Here is a 20,311-nt window from a genome sequence, read left to right as displayed (position 1 = left end):
GAATGACCTTCTCACCTACTAGGGATTCTTTAGACCTTCTTGAAGGGATGGAGACAGATCCAGAAGATGAAAAAGAAGAGGTCCAACACCCCGCATTGGACAAAAGCAAAAGAGTGGAGCAAGAATCATCAAAAGAATCAATTTTAGAAGTAGAAAACTCCAATGTTGCTGAAATAATTGGGGCTTAAAGGCATATCCACCTTATTTCGAGAAGCCACTCTATAAAGCGACATGATTGATTACCCGAACTAAAGAAAAATGGCTGATCTCAAAAAAACCTCCACTCGTCAAACCTAGATCTCCTAGAATAATATAATTCAGTCCTAACACACCATGAAATAGGTTTCTTTGCAAAAAAAAACAGATATGGTACATGGGGACAAAATGCTAAGCTAGATACCAAAATTGACTCTACTTTCCAATAGTGGGTCATCTCCATCCAAAGTGATTTTGAAGGAAGTGCATTCCAAGAGTCCTAGGAGCACTATTATCAAAGGAGACTATAGTTGCTTACCCTTGCAGAGTATTATGCAGCAGTGGAACCATCACAACTAAATGGATAATACCCTTAAGTGACAATTAAGTTATATGTCCACTCAAGATGCATTTCCCAATGGCTCAATGACTCCTATAAAAAGAATTTGGTGGAGCTTGACTAATGGCATTAGGAAAGTCAGTTGAAAGAGTAGTATTTGGTAGAATCCACTCATTATTATTAGTAGATTTGTTTGTAGGAAACTATATATCATATGAAGTCCGAAACAGAAGCTTCCCCCACCAATTCCAAATCTCCTACTAATCCAACTACCTCTTCAAATTAGCAAAGGGGCTATGACTTGGACCTTCCAGCACCAAATATTGATAATTGAATCAATGTTTTGTATCTTTAAAAGTCCTGAAGCTTAGATCTCTGAAGGGATGGAATTTGAACCATTCATTATAATGCTTGCAAAAAGGTCAGATGAGGCAAGGCCCAATGTCAAGGCCTTCATATCTCACTTGGGTTATACCCACTGGGAAAGCAACTCCAAGTAAGAAGCCATGGTCAACCAAGACTATGATGAATGAGAAAGCCAACAAAGAACACATTAGGCTCGTGGAAAAATGGTAGAATGCTAAAGTCAATTCTTAGGCCGAGTTCTTGATGGGCTCCATCACAGCGACAGTGGTATGGGTGACCATAACTTTTTTGACAAGATCTGTATAGTCATAAAAGGTGGTCCAACTCTTTACAGCGAGATGCTTATCTGGACATCAATCCTGATCCTCCTTCAGAAAATCCCTATCCTTGGTAAACAAGGTTCCCAAAGAAAACCAAAGATCCAAAAGGAAAATTTGCATATATTGATTTCCTAGGACTCCCATTTGAGCCCAATCCTCTTTTCAATGAGGTTAGTACTTGAGACATCTATAAATACTAATCCTATGGATTGATTTGGTACTCAAATATGACTACCAAGATCCAAGCAGAATATATGGAATGGGTCAAGGAATAAAGGTGACAGTTTCCCACAGAAGCAGAAACCTAAGAGCATATATGGAAATAATTATGTCGCATGGAGGTTGACTACCTAGGTAATTTGACAAGTCATGTGAATGTGGAAAATCAATTATGAGAGGTTGACTACCTATGTTATAGTAGTCTCAAAGTTAAAAAAGTTTGAATCATGCAAATTTTCTCACGTTGGAAGAGACAACAACCAATTTTTTGATAGTCTGACAAACCTTGCTTCCATCACAAAAATATAGCAAGGGTAGAACCAAATATCATTTTCTATTAAAAGATTAGAGAAGTTACTCTATGATCTAAGAGAAATAATGAGTTCGAAAGAGGTCAACTATCAAGCTCCAAAAGATAAAAAACCTTAGTTTAATGATATCAAAAAATTTCTAGAGAACAAAAGCTTTCCCGAGAATAACCATTCTAGGGACAAGAAAGCGATTAGAAGACTAGCCTAGAGATATCACTTTCTTGGTGGTGTCCTTTACAAAAAGAGTATAAAAGTGAACTCCTTAAGTGCTTGAATAAAGAGGAGGCCCAAAAGGTCCTAGAAGTGTTTCATGATGGTCTTTGTGGAGGGCATATTGATGTCTAAAAGATGGTTAAGAAGATCTTAAGAGCAGGATACTATTGGTTAACCATGGATCATTATTTCTACAGAAAATGTAAAGAATGTTGAGAACATGATGATGTTATTCATGCGCCTTCATTTTTATTGCATTCTATTGCATCTCTTTAGCCATTTTTTATGTGGGTATTTGATGTCATAGGTCTCATTAATCCACATGCATTCAATGGTCATTGTTACATCTTAGGTGATGCCGAGTACTTCACCAAATGGGTCGAAGTTCTCTTTAATCGAAGTTGAGGGTCAACATTTTTTTGCATTATTTACAAAAATTGTGTCATTTTGGTATACCCAAAGACCTAGTGAGTGACTATGGTTCTCATTTCAAGAATGAAAATATTAGGAAGATATGTAAGAAGTTTGACATAACTCATCATTTTTTAGCCCCCTATTACATCTACATGCATTCAATGGTCATTGTTACATCTTAGGTGATGCCGAGTACTTCACCAAATGGGTCGAAGTTCTCTTTAATCGAAGTTGAGGGTCAACATTTTTTTGCATTATTTACAAAAATTTTGTGTCATTTTGGTATACCCAAAGACCTAGTGAGTGACTATGGTTCTCATTTCAAGAATGAAAATATTAGGAAGATATGTAAGAAGTTTGACATAACTCATCATTTTTTAGCCCCCTATTACCCTCAAGGTAACGGTCTTGCTAGAGCTACCAACAAAACCATCATCCATATAATTAAAAAAACCATACAAACTAATTGTGATTGACATGAAAAGTTGCATGATGCATTGCTTTTATATTGCACCACCATATGTACACCCACCAATGCCACTTCTTTTGAATTGGTATACGGGACCCAGGTTTTGCTGCCTCTATATGCACAATTAGGGGAAAATGTGGGACTAAACTTTTGTAGAGAACCCAACACCTGCAAACTTAGGGAATATGTATTGTCTACACCCGTACCATGTTTTTTTTGAAAGGCAAGCCGGGGTTAGGCAGACCCCCACCAGTTATTATTCAATCATATCGGGTTTTGAACTTGCAACGTCCCATGACAGGGAGACTCGCAATGACAGCTACTACCAACCACGCCGATGGTGCACCCATACCATGTTGGATCAAAGCGGGTAACGACAGGCGAGTTCCATATTTCCTATGTACTGCCATTGCGGGGGTTGCTCACGTGGCCAGTGGGGTGGTTGTGAGGGTGCTGAGATATAAGCACCGGATCAAATCCCACTGGCACATAGCTGTGATTGTAGCTTTTGGAGGTGGGTCCACGTAAGCCAGGATAATCGTGGGGCCCCACTCGGCATTTTTTCCCCCTTGGGCGGGTTTCTCATCATAAAAAAAAAAGATATTCTCTTATGTATTATTCATAAATGTGGTGTGTATCCTCGTTCCCACAGCCATATCCATGTGACATGGATTATCAATATCGAATCTCATAAAAAAAAGATACTCTCTCTCTCTCTCTCTTATTCTTGATAATTAGCTTGGTCAGTAGATGGGTTGGGCAAATGACCACACCCAGATCCATACAGTCTAAACCTGAACCATATATCCATTTAACTATTTTTCACCAGATGTGGGCTGTGGTGCACATTGACAGATCCAGCACATTTCAAGAAACATATAATTCACACATAGAGATATGACAAAACTTTTAATTTTCATTCATAACCAAAAAATAAAAACATGGCAAATTAATATGCCTTATTGTGTAAACATTTTCTAAGCAACAGGAAGGGCTCCCTATCTTGCTCTTCTTTTCCACTTTGACATGTATATATGGAACTCATTCCTGTGAGAATGATGTTGTTGTGAGGCTTATTTGAGGTTGTGGCAGGCACCATTGCACTCGTCCGCTGAATCAAAGCATTTGTGTATGAGGCTACAACACCAACGCCCAGGGGGTTGCTCAAAGCATGACTCTTGACCTGCATCAAAATTCCAAACAATCTTCAAGTCTCATTACAGAGTAAAATAGATGCATGTCCAATGTTACAAGACGATAAATCTTAAAATTCAAAACAATGATCAAATTTTATTTTTTATTACACTAATACTGAGATCTTTTAATCAAAAAAAGAAAAAGAAACCACACAAAGTATTGAATAAAACATGTACAAACATGTCCAAGTTCAAGAACTTACTTTTGAAAGGGAAAAAACAAAACATCTTGAACTTAGGCATGTTATACGGGTTCTACTCAAAACTTGGTGTTTCATGAAACTTGGTGTATCGGATTCTCCACATCCTTCAACTTGAATGCCTTAAACTAACGCACTTAACCAGGTGTATGGAGACCTTGCGGGCCAGTGAGGCAGTAGTTAGAGAAATTACCTTGAACAAGAACCACAAGGAGAAGAGCAAAGCAAAGGGAAAGGAGAATGAAGCGAAGCAAAGGAGCCATTGATGGATTGGATATGCTGATGCTATGGAGAAACAACCCTCACGATGAGGTATTTATAGTGATGCGAGGATGGATGGGGTCAGAGGCAAGGCATGCTTTGGATATACATGATGTAATGACTGATGATACAAATGGTATGGAGGAGGTTCATTGATAGATAGACATGATAAGATCGTATCTCTCTTTTTTGGAAGAAAATGGTAAGATAATGATGGTGCGTATCTCTCCATGAGGCACTATTTTTACTATAAAAGCTGGTGCAACCATAACAGGAATTATATGATGTTATGGGATGAGAATGGTGCCTGCCTTGTTCCTCTTGCATATGCTTCACTATAAAAATATGGGTGCCAAGAAAACAATGCATATGTGATGCAGTGGAAAGGAGTATCGCTCCTGAACCCCGCAAAACTTGATACCCTAGCTCTGCTACTAAACTAGAAAACTAGAAAACATGAAAAATAACATAAATTTGAAGGAAAATCAATTAAAATCACTCATAATTCATTCATCTAGAGCATATGTCTCTATACAATGAATATATATATAGCGAACAATAACGAAACCCTAATCGTCCTACAGATTTGAGTTAGATTCAAAATTCAATTAAGATATGAAAAGGATAAAAAATATGATCCTAAACTAAATTCCAAACTTAAAAATAAAAATAAATAAATAATGAAAATGGATCGGAACAGACCCTATGGACCTAGTATGTCTTGCTTTTGCTCCTGCATCATTCTTACTAGGTTGGATAAGACTTTTCCTCAAGGCTGGTTCTCGCTTCCACTTTTTCCAATTTTGCTTTACTATTAGGGTCATGTATGCACAATATACAACAGAAACAATGCTATGCGCTTATGACAGGAGATAGCAAGTATGACCTACTTTGAGATGTATAGAAAAATCAGGTATGCTATTCCCAAACCAACCATAATCATCCATCATGTCTCCAAAGTGATATGAATTGAATGGATCTAGAGTTGGTACACCCAATAAAACAGACTCCAATCCACAAATGCTATTATAATGACAAATTGAATATCACACTCCAAAACATCCATCATCCCTTTCTCTTCAACCAAATCTAATAAATAAGGTAGGTATGGGTTATGGGGTTTGGATATAAGAGGCTTTTGGGTTTGGATGCTAGGTATGGCTTGAGACCGCTCATTTTGAACTAGATACAATTGGGTTTCAACATCAAGTAATTGAGAATAAATATGGAAAAATTCTTGTTGGATTGAATTTAGTAGGCTTTTGGTTCAGGTTAAAATTGGGTTTATCTATGAAGGAGTCAATAAATTCTATAATGGGTTTTAAAAGATCCAATAAATTGAATTTAAATTCATTATGAGATTCTATATCCAAATCCTCTTTAATTAGATATGGGTCTTTAGGAAGATCTTGGGTAAGTTCTATTGGATGCTTATCTAGATTAGATTATAAATTGGTTTTACCTATTTGGGTTTGGGGAGAAGTTTTAGAAATGAATAGACTTCTTAGATATATTGCTTTATAGCTTTTGCAGCATAATTAGAAAGAACAAACCCTGTTTAAATCAAACATTGCATTTCCTCCTATGTTTAAACCAGTCTCATACCTTGGTTCTCTCAATCTTTCTTCAACTCATCCCACCATACTTGGGCTAAACCTCAAAGTTGAGTTGCTGCCAATACAACCTTGTGATGCTCCAAAATATAATGGTACTCGACATAGAACCACACCACATAAGACCAATCAAAGAATATATTTATATCCAATAATCCATGAAACTCTGGAAACTCTACTTTGAACTCGTAGGTGTTGGCCCGCTTGAGTTGAATCTCAGTTGATTGGAATTTTGGGGCTTGTGTGTTGCTTTGGGTTTGAGGTTGGGTTTGGGCCAATTGTGGATCCATGAATATGCAATTGTTTGGATAGGTATGAGATTGGGTGTGGGTAGGATCCGATTGGGTTGGGTGCAAAATTTGGGTTTGGTAATTACCTAAATGGTTTAAACATGGGTTTGAACCAAAGTGGGGTGAATTTGAGGGATTTTGGGTCAAGTTCAGGTCTGAAATAGGACATGAGGTATTAAATGAATGTTGAAACCGGTTTGGAGCCTCTGATTCGATTTTACGGGTTATATAATAAGGATCATAAAGGTGAAAATTAGATCAAACCGGTTTTAAACCAAACCGGTTCAGCTTTCTTGACTCACCCTCATGATGAAATAGGAGCGGTGAGAGGGGGTGCGAATAGGGTTTGAACACCCTCCGTCTCCACCATCCATGGTAGGCCACCAACAGGGTCGGCGGTCAATGAACCATGGTACACCGGTCATGAATGTAGACACCCTATTCTTACCAAGTCATTTTACATATCAAAGAATTCATATTGATTGGCTTACTCCAAAATAAGGTTAACTTTGATCCTATTTTTTGGCTTCCAAAACTACCTCTTCAAGGTTTATGACCAAAAGAAAAAATAAAGTAGAGAATGTCAGCTTTCAAACAAACAAAAATCAAGGTAGATTTGACATTAATATAAAAAATTATGGCCAAAACTAGTTATCGGTAGAGTATCATCAACATTTTTCCTGTTTGTCGTTAGTATCCAACTCTTTTTCATGTTTGTCATTAGGATTTTTTTGATGGCACGTGTGTGTTTTCATCAGTAGTGAGCCAACCAATAAAGTGTCATCACCTTTGCTGCTAACAACAATTAGTGTTTGTTGTCAGCATTTTGCCACTGATTTTAAAAAAGTGTGTTCATTGGATAAACCCTATCCTACCCTCCTTTTAAACTGAGATGGGAATATTCTAAATTCAAACCCCTTTACAAAAATCAATCCTTATATTTAAGGCAACATGTCTTGGATGGATCTCAACCATTGGTTCAAAAACTACTCATTAAGGGTTGTCCATCACAATCTAGACCGGATTCAGTGAGACAAATCCCATATACTTAAGAAACATGTTTGGATCCTCCAAAAAAACTATAAATAAGGAGCCACCCTCCTCCTATTTCAATATCTAAAAAACTAGAATTCAAGTCCTAGCTCTAGCCCTACTATGCCAAAATCTTAGCACAACTAGCCTAGCCTACCTAGCTTAGTTTAACCTACCAGGCTTAGCCTAGGACCCAGATACCTTATCTCACCCTCCTTTCGGAGCTTGCTCCTGGTCGAAGTGTTGCATGTGCTCTATAGTGCTCATCAACAATGTAGAAAGGGCTACCCAAGCCTGAGGTGAGATTCAATCTCTTTTTTATTATTTTATTTATTTATTACATCTTTTATAAGTATTGAAATATCTAATGTTTGCATATTTTGCTTGTTCATGAGTCGTGGTGGTTCATGCCATTGAGCTCAACTTTTCTAGGATTCACAGATGATGTACGTACACTCGCAAGCCGCATCCAAAAAAGAAAAAGATCTTGATCTCATGGTGTGGCTGATCTATACTCAACAGAGGAGGAAAGGCGTGTAACCTTGCAGAACAGACTCCACAACTCTTAAATTTAGATCCAAATTTTGGACCCCTTTTCAAATTTTTTCTCATGAAAACCCTTCTTTTTGTTTTAAAAAATTTGGGGATCTACAGAATAGTGATCATGGTGGGACCATTCATTTAGACTCCACAATCAAAATATTTAGGAAATCAACTTGTGAGGTTAGTATTTTTACTTTTATTTTTATTTTTATTTTTAATATTGGATCTACATCGGATCTAAAATCTAGTTTTCTATTTTTTGTCCTGTTCAACCAAGTTCTGTTCACAGAGTTGTATCTCCCTATCTATAGGTCTTTTTTCAATGCTCTAGGTTTTGTTGGAAAATAGACATTTTCTCTACTCTTCTCATTTTTAGTGTGGGTTCATATTCTAATTCTAAGGATCTTGAAAATACATGAGAACATAGGAAAATAGTCAGTTTCTATTTGTTTTATGCAGAGCAGTCTCTATGCCTAGACCATATCTTAGTGCTCCAACATTGTAAACCTCTATTTTTACAGTTATTCTAAAGTTAGGATACATATATGTAAGTTTGTTGTTTTGGGTCAGAACCAAAAAGCCATACAGGGTCTTCATTTCTTAGCCTCAAAATCAGAACAAAAATCTATGCTACAGATAGGGATAGCCTAATAGTCTGTCTTTCGAAGGTTGATTCTCTCTAACCGCTTATCAGATGTTGTTGGAAAGATTTTTTTGTCTAGTTTCTTTGTTTGTTTTTCCAGAATCCTTTGTTTATTGAGTCCAAAATCAGTGGCAAAGTCTGTCACAGATCTTGGATTTTAAAAAAATCATGTAAGAAAACTTTTATTTTAAATTAGATATGTGTTTTGGGTCCCGAAATCTCATGATTTCATTATCCGCATTTATTTTTCATTCTCGTGTGTTGTTTTTGGATCCAGGTAAGCCTTTAGGTGAAGGTTTGTCTTTGGATTCGATATCCAATCCATTTAGAGGTCAAGTTTCTCATAAGAAATTGTTTTCCCTATTAAAAACATAGTATCTTTATGTGTTTTTTTTTCCTGCTTTATAGGTAGATACCCTAGGTGGGCATGGTATTCACTTACTTGTTTTATTGTTAGGAAGTATGATTTAGAAACACTTGCTGGAGAAATCTCATGACATAGATTTCCTTAGGAAAATTCACCAACCTTCAATAACCTAGGATTGCATTTATGCAGAACCTTGTTTTGCTTTGCTTTTACTGTCTCTTATTTTACCCTCATTTTCTTAAGATCTTGACTGTAGAGTCATTGTTTTTTTTTTTTTTTAAAACCCTTTATCCTATCCTATATTTTGAATATTCAGATTCCCTCATTTACTAGAAGTTATTAGCTTGGATATATTGGTGGTGGACCAAAGAGATTGGAAACTTGCTCGCACATACTAGAAGCCATAGCTAGAGTATATATTGAATGGTCTGGTAAGAAGGAACTCATACTTATTAGATCCCATTTAAGGTTATCTCACACATCTATAGAGCGCTCGAGGAGATCTAGGAAGCCTGATCTTCAAAAATTTGATTTGTGTTGTGTGATTGGTGTAGACTCTTGTTTGTTAATAAGTCTCATACCATAGCTCCAAAGAAGAATTCCTATATGGTTCTTCTTATGAACTCTATTTTGTCTGAGATGGAGTAGGGTTCTGAGAACCCAGATTCGAACATGCTATCTAAATCTATGGCCCAAGTCCCCACTAGGAATTCAAGAAAGAAACTTAAAGGCTTTAGGGAGTTGAAGGCCTTCTTATTAGGAGGCTCATTCCTAGGAGTAGGGATAACCTTCTCACCTACTAGGGATTCTATAGACCTTCTTGAAGGGATGGAGACAGATCCAGAAGATGAAGAACAAGAGGTTCAACACCCCATATTGGAAAAGGCAAAAGAGTGGAGCAAGAGTCATCTAAAGAATCAATTTTAGAAAAAGTAGAAAACTCCAATGCTGCCAAAAGAATTGGGCCTTAAAGGCATAGCCACCTTATTTTGAGAAGCCACTCTATAAGAGACATGATCACTTACTTAGACTGTTGAAAAATAGGATATATCATGCATTGCATCAATCCACTTTTGAGAGTTAGAACTTTGTGTGGCTTGATGAAAGTTGATTGGATAATCTTCTCTTAGGCCAGTATCACCCTCATGTTCTTGTAGAAAGACAATATAATCATCTGAAATTGTCCTTCTTCTCTCTCTAGTAGATTTTCTTAATGACACTTGTTCTTGAGGTTATTGAGTTTATACTCCAAGAGTAGAAGCTTGATTTTGGATAGGGAGATCTAAAGCATTGCTTTGATCAATATTTGTGAGAACGATGTCAGGAAAAAAAATATGATCATTGTCAACTACAACTGTAGGAAGAGAAAGAGACTCTTCTTGAAAAGTAATGTTTTTTACCTTATCATAACCCCCAAACTTATCACCCTTAAAGAAATAAGCATTTTCCGTTTAAAAAAAAGACTTATTCAAAGGGTCATAAAACTTATTGCCCCTTGACCTTTCAGAATACCCAACAAAGTAGAAGGTAACCATTCTATTTCTTTTCATGTGGCCTGTAGACCCTAGCCTCAGCTGGATATCCCCAAATATGAAAATATTTTATATTAGGTTTTTTGTCTGCCCATAATTCATATGGAGTCTTGGTTACTGCTTTTGATAGTATCACGTTCAATACATAAGCTGCAGTCTTTAATGCTTCTTCCTAGAGAAAATCTGGTAAGGTAGAATGAGAAATCATACTCTTTACCATATCCTTAAGGGTCATGTTTCGTCTCTCAGCAACACCATTCATGCTAAAAGTGTCTGACATGATATATTGAGGGATGATCTTATATTCCTCTAGAAATTTAGCAAAGGCCTCTGAATGTTGTTTACCTGATCCATCATATCTATCATAGTATTCACCACCACAGTCAGATCTGATGATCTTAATTCTTTTGTCAAGTTGGTTTTTAACTTCAGCCTTAAAAGATTTAAACACATCTAGGGACTAAGACTTTTCATGAATTAAGTATAGGTACCCATAATGAGAAGTCATCTATGAACATAATAAAATATTATTGATCATTTCAAGAAGTTGTAGGGAAGGGCCCATAAATATTTGTATGAATTAGTTTTATGACATTTGTTCTCCTTTTAGCACCCAATTTTCTTATGTTTGTTCGTTTCTCTTTTATGCACTCAACACAAACCTGAAAGTCAGTGAAATCAAAGGAATCAAGAATCTCACTCGACATAAGCCTTTCAATTCTTTGTTTAGAAATATGACCTAAGTGCTTATGCTATAATATTAAAAAAATCTCATTTATTAATTTTTGTTTTGTACCACAAAAACTTAAATGCAAGGTTTCATTATATGAGGCAATAATATTAAGCAAATAAAGGTTATCGACTGTAGATAAAGAATCGCTTTTAATAAGATTTGAATCAAGAAATAATTTAAATTCATTATTTCTAAATAAACAAGAATAACCATATTTTTCTAAAGTGAAAATAAAAACTAAATTTTGCCTAAAAGATGTCACAATAAATGTTTCTTTCAAATCTAAATAATTCTCAGTCTTTAAAAGTAACCTAAATGTCTCTATTGCCTCAACTTGAACTGATTTGTCATTGCCCACATAGATGTATCTTTCAACATCAATTGACGATCGACAACTTAGGCAACCCTTTGTATAGACACACTTATGTGAGTGGTAGCACTAGAATCCATCCACCAAGTGTATTAGAGTACAAAAGTTAAATTAACCTCAGATTAAACCAATGTAAGGAGCATACCTTTCTTCTCACGCCAAACATGATATTTGGTACAGTCCTTCATGTGACCCTCCTCTTTGCAAAAGAAACAACTCGACTTTGAATCTTGATGTCTTTTATGTTTCTGCTGCGATTGAGGGTCCATTACAACTTTCTTAGTCCTTTTCTTTTTCTTAAACTTGTCCTTAGAGGCTATTGCTAAATGACAACTTTCTGTCTTTTCTTGCTTCATCCTATCCTCTTCTTGCACACAGTGTGAAATAAGCTCATTATGAGTTCATTTATCCTTTTGATAGTTATAACTAACCTTAAACTGACTATATTGTGTAGGATGAGATATCAAAACTAAGTACATGAGCAAGTCCTCAGACAACTCTAACTTTAGTACCTTTAGTTTTGAAGCAAGATGTGACATTTTCATACTGTACTCTCTAATATTCCCTTTACCTTTATACCTCATAGAAACAAGACTCGAAAGGAGAGTGCTTGTATCAGCCTTTTCATTTTTAGCAAAACGCTTTTCAATTTCTTTAAGAAAATCTTTGACATTAACCTCTTTAAACATAGTGCCTCTGAAGGATTCAGGCATTGCACATTTCATGATCACGAGACTCATGCGATTAAATCTATCCCACCACTCATAATTCTTTTTATCCTTAGCGAAACTCCTATCTGTAAGACCAGATGGTTGATCTTCTCGTAGTGTAAGATCTAAATCCATGCATTTGAGAACAATCATAACATTCTCTTTCTAGTTTTTAAAATTAGAATAACTCAAAACAGAAATAAAATTAATGTTTACAAATATTGAAGAGGCAGAAGTATTAACTGAATCAAGAACAAAACAAGCTTACAATTAACATACATTTTCACATGCATTAATATAAAATAACATATTTAAACTGTGGTGAACCTCATCACAAGAGACCCAGTACAACATTGACATTTAGTCTTTGTATAAAAATATCAACTTGTAAGTGATACTCTCAAAATAGTAATCAAACATGGATAATTAGTCCTATCAAACAATGAGCCTTTCTTTGGACCGACTCATTATTCACATGAAAAACCGTACAATTGTTCCATATTTATTATTGAAAATATATATTTGGGTTCGACCAAATAGTAATCTTTATTTGAGCTGATCACTGTTCGCATGAACTACAAACATATAAACATCACAATATTCTAAAATAAGTTAATCTATATAATAGAGGTTACTTTGGCAACATATTGATTCAATCAATTCAATTTAGAATATTGAACCCATAATAAAAAGAATACCAAGATTCAAATGCGTTAATCTATGCATATGAACATAAAGAAAGCACAATTATAATATGCACGAGGCCGAAAAATAATCAAATTTAGCCCACCAAAATGACCCATGAAGGACACCAAATAGCCTTTGAAACTAATAAAATTTGCATAAATTTATTTGTTTTTTATTACTTCAAGGCTCATGCACCAATCCGGCCAGATCGGATCTGGCCGGACCAACCTATGGGTCAAGTCCATGTAGCGGGTCGGGTCTAACCAGGCTCGACCAATGCTAAATGCATGGCTTGAATCGGTTCAGCCCCATAACTGAATGGGGCTGAACCGGGTTAGTAGGCCTCCACCCCTAAATGATACTTAGACTCACTCAGCCCCAAACTAGGTGCTAAATTGGTCCTGTGCACAAAGGCCCACACCTGGTAAAATGCAGGACCGAACCGATCCTGAGCCTAATGCCCTACTCGGCCCGATACCTACATCTGAACCACCCTATACAGGTGGTCGAACCGACTCAACACAATGTCCCGATTGAAAGCTGCCAAACCATCCCGCACCTAATGGCCGAACTGACCTGCCTATAGAGTCGGCAAAAGGGCACTGAATTGGTCTCTAATTCAATCGACTGGGGACCGAAACGATTTCTATTTCATCATCTAAAAAATAAATCGGTACAAACCAAATGACCAAAACAGCCTGTGCGATCTGAGTCAACGGTTGTGACCCAAGACGTCCCTCACCAAATGATTGAACCGACCTTGGGACGTCATGTTGGTTGGCACGCGAATCGGCTCTAGTTCACCGATCGACTGACATGCCTGAAGCCTGACCCCAATATAGAATCTTGCCAATGAATGGCCGATCTGGATGTTGATGTCTACCGACGGAGGGTCAAATCAGACTGCAATAATCGATGGCCTGGGAGCGTCATCGACGCTGGACAAAAATGGCTTTGTATTGCCGCCTAACCCAACAATGTCTGGACTGAATGGTTGCCTGCCTCAACCGTTAGGTAGTTTGAGAAAGTAAACGCCCATCCGACGATTGGACTAGACAAAGCCTTCTCCCTATCCCGAGTGGCCTGATGAGGGAAAGTATCAGTCGTTCTGTGAATTGAACGGTCGACAACCCCACCTACTGTCTGGCGAGAAGAAGAATTGGGGAAGGGCCGAACGACCCTTACATCTGATGGACATGAAAAATGGAAAGGGCTTGACTACCCTTCTCATCTGGCAGACTAAACAGGGGTAAGCCCCCTTGCCGCCTGGTGGTGATCCGACGTTCAGAAGAGGGAGGGTAGATCAGCCCTCTTGCCCATTTGAAAACCCCTAAGAGGAGGGCCTATCGGCCTTCCTTGCGTTCGGGTATAATCAAATGGTGCGAGAAGGGCCGATCGGCTCTCCTCCGCCCATGCTCTGACATCGATCATAATGGATCATCATCACCAATGAGAAAAACAAGAAATATGTATTGAAATCAAATATTTTAGTGATTTAACATGAACAAGCCGCTCTGATACCAATTATTGGATTTTGAATCCATAAAAAAAACTAAAAGGACCGTCAATCTTGTTTGCACAAAATCATTAAAAGCAAAACATAAACTGAATCTCAATGCGGAAGCGTACCTGAATCCATTGGTACTCTGGCAGATCATTGATGGGTCTGATCTTCAAGAACCTGTATATGTAGTCATTTTCCTTTATCTAAACCTTATGAGAGGGACTAATTTCTCTTGTTGTAGATGGGGAGTCTAAAGAGAGAAATCCACTATATATGGTTTAGGGACCATAACCTAATTGTAACCACCTAAAGCGTCTATTTCCAATTCAGCCCATCATAGAATTGGAAATTGACACAAAAATGCATAAGAGCTCTCTTCGCATAATAATACCACACCATATGAGATTAGATCACAAAATATGGGCCTGAACCTAAGACAACCTATAATGTGTGACATATCATATATAGGCCCACACAAATTTTCCCAACAAGAAGCACATGTCTTACCAAAACTAGCCTTCTTGGTGCTGCTAGAGATCGACCCAACTAACTGTCAATCCTCTTATTCACCCTGTCCTCTACTCTTTCCCAATGGACGTCTCGAGACACACTGATCTATAAGGGAATGCCCAAATAGTACAAAAGGCAAGAATGCTCTCGAGCAACCAAAGATATTAGTGCAACAGTAAAATGACCGCGTCAACATTAGAGAACAACTTCCAGCTCTTGATTTCATTCACCTACAAACCAAAAATAGCTAAGAAACATTGTAAAATAAATCATATCGACCACATATTCTGCATGGTAGACTCCCCAAATATAAAGAGGTCATCCACATAAAGAAGATGGCTAAAGGTAGGACTCCTAGGCAAATAAACCCCCTTTAGACTCTAGACTTCATTGACAATATCATCATCAAGCATGGATGAGAGCCCTTGCATAGAAATATCAAAAATAAATAAGGGGATCAGGTATCCCTGCCTCAGATGAGAGTCGCAGTGTCGTTCATTTTTATGATAAATGGCATCCAAGGTACCTTGGATGGTTTTTGATATAAGGTCCCTTGGACCTGATCTGCTCTCGCATTCCTTTGGCAACGGAGAAGGAAAGGTGGAGGTTGCTGCATTGCAGGCCATAATTGGTTTTCTTGATCAAATTTCCTAGGCTCCACTACTATTATGAGATTCGATATTGATAATCCATATCACACGGATATGATAATGGATATACATGCCACATTTATGAAATTCTCAACATGAATAATACATAAGGATTTACCACCGAGGTGGTATCCCATGTGGTAAGCTGGGTCTTGTGCCAAGCTGAATGCTCAGGTTCAAATCTTTCTTCCACATGAGGCTTCAGAGATATCCGGTAGGGTCTGCCTAACCCCAGCTTGCCTTTCAAAAAAAAAATAATACATAAGGATTTTCTTCTTTTTTATGATAAAAAACCCGCCAAAGTGGCGTAAACCCCGAGAGGGGTCCAAGATAAACTTGACTTACGTGGCTCCACCTCAAAAGCTAGAGACATAGCCATGCGTCAGTGGGGTTTGATCTGTTGCTGCCTTCTTATCAACACCCTCAAAACCATCACACTGGCCCTGCGAGCAACCCCTACAATGGTTGTACATAAGCAAATATTGAACTAGCTAGTTTAAATAGTTGTGGCGCACACTTTGATGCAACATGGTACGGGTATAGTCAATATATTAAAAGTACTGTCAACCTCATTGTGAACTAAATATCACAAGAAAATGGTCCATTTTCATATTTTTTGAAGACACGATCGGCCCTCACCCCTATCTTTGTGTCAAGTACCGGTATGCATGGTGATCACCTTTGATGTGATGACAAATTTACACTTCTATAGTAAAAAATGGATTGGGGATTTGTGATGTTTGATTCAAACCTAGACCCATCAATTGATTCAATGAATTGTTAATTTTGGTTCTAAGCCCAAGCTATTTAGAGCCTGAAAGTTAGATCACGATCAAAATGTGATATTGTCTAAATAGGTGATATTTTGAAAATAATAATTTTTTTCAGGCTTATATCGATTTCTAAAAATCTCATTAAAATTATGTGATTTTCAAAAACATATTGGCTGATATATGTTATTTCTTGTAGCACAAAAATGAGAGAATATATGTAAATGCTATCCCATCTAAATTGAAAATCACTGCATTGATTCCCAAATATCAAAACGAAGTCATTTTTTATGAAGAAAAAAAGAAATGAAAGGGAAAGTGAAGATCCATGCATCAAAATTGATGAGAAATCTAGCCAGGAATCATGAAGTTTCAAACGTAGACAAAAAGGAACTATTTTTGGAGTGTGTGGCTCATATCTGATGAGTATGTAGTGGCAAATGGTGGAACGAGTGATGACATCTGCAGTGGTTCATCCTAGTTGGGACACCAATAGTTGGGGATTTGCAGGAGAACAGAGTACCTGCTAGTCTGGTACAAGAAGTTTTTTTATTTTTATAAAACTCTTGTGGTTTCTTTATTCTCGTTTCACCTTGGGTTAGTATAAGTATGTATGTTGTAACCCCACGTATTGTAGAGAGAAGAGGAATAATAACAATCGCTCATTCTCATGGATGTAGGCACATTACTGAACCATGCAAAATCTCTGTGTTATTTTCTTATTGACTATTTCTCTCAGATTCATCGCAATAGATGCATTCATTCTCAACAATTGATATTAGAGCTCAGATGACGATGTCCGGGTTTTATCTTCGAGATTCAATCACGTTACGTTTGATGGAACTGATAATTTTGAATTATGGCAAAGATGAGTGAAGGACCTTTTGGTGCATCAGGGCATGGTGAAGGCATTATGCGAAAAGAAACCGGAAGGCATGGAGAAGTCAGATTGGAAAGATCTGGAAGTGAAGGTTGTGGCAACTATCAGGCTTTGTCTAGCAGATGACATGATGTATCATGTCATGGATGAAGAATCACCGACGACAGTTTGGTTGAAACTAGAAAGCCGATATATGTCTAAGTCTTTGACAAACAAGCTTTATCTTAAGCAGAAGTTGTTTGGTCTTAAGATGTCAGAGGGCTCGGATCTGAGCCAACACATCAACATGTTCAATCAAATCATTAATGATTTGAAATGAGTTGATGTGAAGTTCAAAGACAAAGACAAAGCATTGATGTTGTTGAATTCTCTATCGGCATCTCCTGCATACGAGAATCTAGTTATGACTCTCATGTGGGGAAAGGAAAGTCTCGAGTTGGAAGACATCATAGGTGCGCTATTAGGCTTTCATCAACTGAAGAAAGCCAGTGATGAGACGCCATAAGGTGAAGGGCTTATGGTTATAGGTAACCATGAACGTGGAAGAAGCAAGTCTCGTAATTATTCAAGAAAGCCCAATCTAAATCAAGGAAGAAGGACTTCACTTGCTATAAGTGCGGAAAAAGGGGCACATTAAATGAGACTGCCCTGAGAAAAAGAAAGGCAATGCAGAGAACAAAGAGAGTTCATCAAAGTCGGCAAACGTAGTGGAAGAAGATGACTTAGAGAGCGGTGATAGTGATATGCTTTCTGTTTCATCCATTTCAGAACATCTGACAGATTCGTGGATCATGGATTCAGCATGTTCCTATCACATGACTCCAAATAAAGATTGGTTTGGCACCTACAAGTTAGTAAATTCTGGTTCTGTTCTGATGGGAAACGATGCATCCTGTAAAGTGACTGGGATAGAGAATATCAGAATTAAGATGTTTGATGGTGTGGTTAGGACGTTGTGTGATGTTAAACATGTACCAGATTTAAGAAAGAATCTGATTTCATTGAGCACTTTAGATTGTAACGGTTGTAGTTACAAATATGAAAGTGGAGTAATGAAAGTAAGTAAAGGTGTGATGATAGTAATGAAGGGACAAAAAATAGCAAGAAATATCTATAGACTACTAGGTACCACAGTTGTAGGTGGAGTTGTTGTTGTAGAGTCCAAGTCAGATAATACTGTTCTATGGCATATGCGGCTAGGACATATGGGCAAGCATGGGATGATGGAACTTCATAAGAGAAATCTTTTAAAGGGTGTCAAGACATGCAAGCTCAAGTTCTATAAGTATTGTGTTCTTAGAAAATATAACAGGCTAAAGTTTGGGACAACCACACATAAGACAAAGGGGATTCTCGATTATGTTCACATAGATCTTTGGGATCTGGTCAGCATAGCATTACAAGGAGGACATATGTACTTCATGAGTTTTATTGAAGATTACTCATGAAAGGTTTGGGTGTACTTCATGCGACACAAGTCAAAAACGTTTGCCAAGTTCAAGTTGTGGAAAGCTGAAGTAGAGACTCAAACAGGGAGGAAGATTAAATGTCTCAGGTCAGATAATGGAACTGAGTATATAGATTCAAAATTCCAGGAGTTGTGTGAGCAGCAAGGGATTAAGAGACATTTCTCAGTTCACAAGACACCACAACAAAATGGTGTAGCAAAAAGGATGAACAGATTGATAGTTGAGAGAGCTCGGTGTCTCAGGTTGAATGCAGGGCTTGAAAAGAGCTTCTGGACAGAGACCATGAATATGGCATGTTTCTTGATTAATAGGTCACTCAGAGCAGCACTAGATGAAAAAGTAGCAAAGGAGGTGTGGATGGGCAGTGCAGTAGACTACTCTGAATTGAGAATATTCGGATGTCCAGCCTATGTACATGTTTCTAGTGAGGATAGATCGAAGCTTGATGCAAAGTCTAGATAGTATATTTTTTCTAGGTTATCAGAAAGGAGTGAAAGGCTTCAAGCTATGGAATCCAAAGGCAAACAAGGTGGTGATCAGTAGAGATGTGGTTTTTGATGAAAAAACCATGTTACAGTGTACTTAGGAGGAAGAGAAATAGATGTCAGAAAATTGTGGCAACAATGAGCATATAGTACAGGTGGAGTTAGGAACATGTGCTTCAAAGGACTCTAGCTCAGAGAGTCAGCAACAGCACACTACAACCACCGACAGGCCCAGGTGCACCATCAGGCCTCTCACCAGGTATGGTTTTGAGGATTTGGTTTCTTATGCACTTATTACTAGCAGCGAAGATCCTACTACTTTTTAAGTGGCAATTCTTAGCCAAGATAAAAATAGATTGATGGGTGCTATGGTGGAGGAGATGGAGTCTCTGCATAAGAACCAGACATGGGATTTGGTGGAGCTTTCAGAAGGGAAGAGAGTGATAGGATGCAAATGGGTGTATAAGAAGAAAGAGGCAATTCTAGAAAAGGAGGAAGAAAAGTTCAAGGCTCACCTTTTAGCAAAAGGTTACTCACAGAGGGAAAGAGTCGACTATGATGAGATTTTCTTTCATGTGGTCAGACACACTTTCATCAGAGTAGTGTTGGCTTTAGCAGCACATTCAGACATGCAGTTGGAGAAGATGGATATAAAAACAGCTTTTCTTCATGGTGATTTGGAGGAGCAAATTTACATGGTACAACCAGAGGGGTTTGGCCATCCTGGTCAAGAACACTTAGTTTGTAAATTGAAGAAATCACTTTATGGACTAAAGCAGTCCCCAAGGCAGTGGTACAAGAGATTTGACTTGTACATTATTCGGATTGGTTACAAGCGTTGTGAGTATGATTGTTGCCTGTATGTGAGAAATCTTGATGATGGTTCTTTCATTTTTTTGTTACTCTATGTGGATGATATGTTGATTGCTGCAAAGAGTATAAGCGAAGTCAACAAGTTAAAGACCATGTCGAGCAAAGAATTTGAAATGAAAGATCTGGGTGTGGCCAAGAAGATTCTT

The sequence above is a fragment of the Nuphar pumila genome, chromosome 1, assembly GCF_984573655.1.
Source record: "Nuphar pumila chromosome 1, dmNupPumi1.hap1.1, whole genome shotgun sequence".
Taxonomy (NCBI): domain Eukaryota; kingdom Viridiplantae; phylum Streptophyta; class Magnoliopsida; order Nymphaeales; family Nymphaeaceae; genus Nuphar; species Nuphar pumila.
This window is presented reverse-complemented; position numbering follows the sequence as displayed.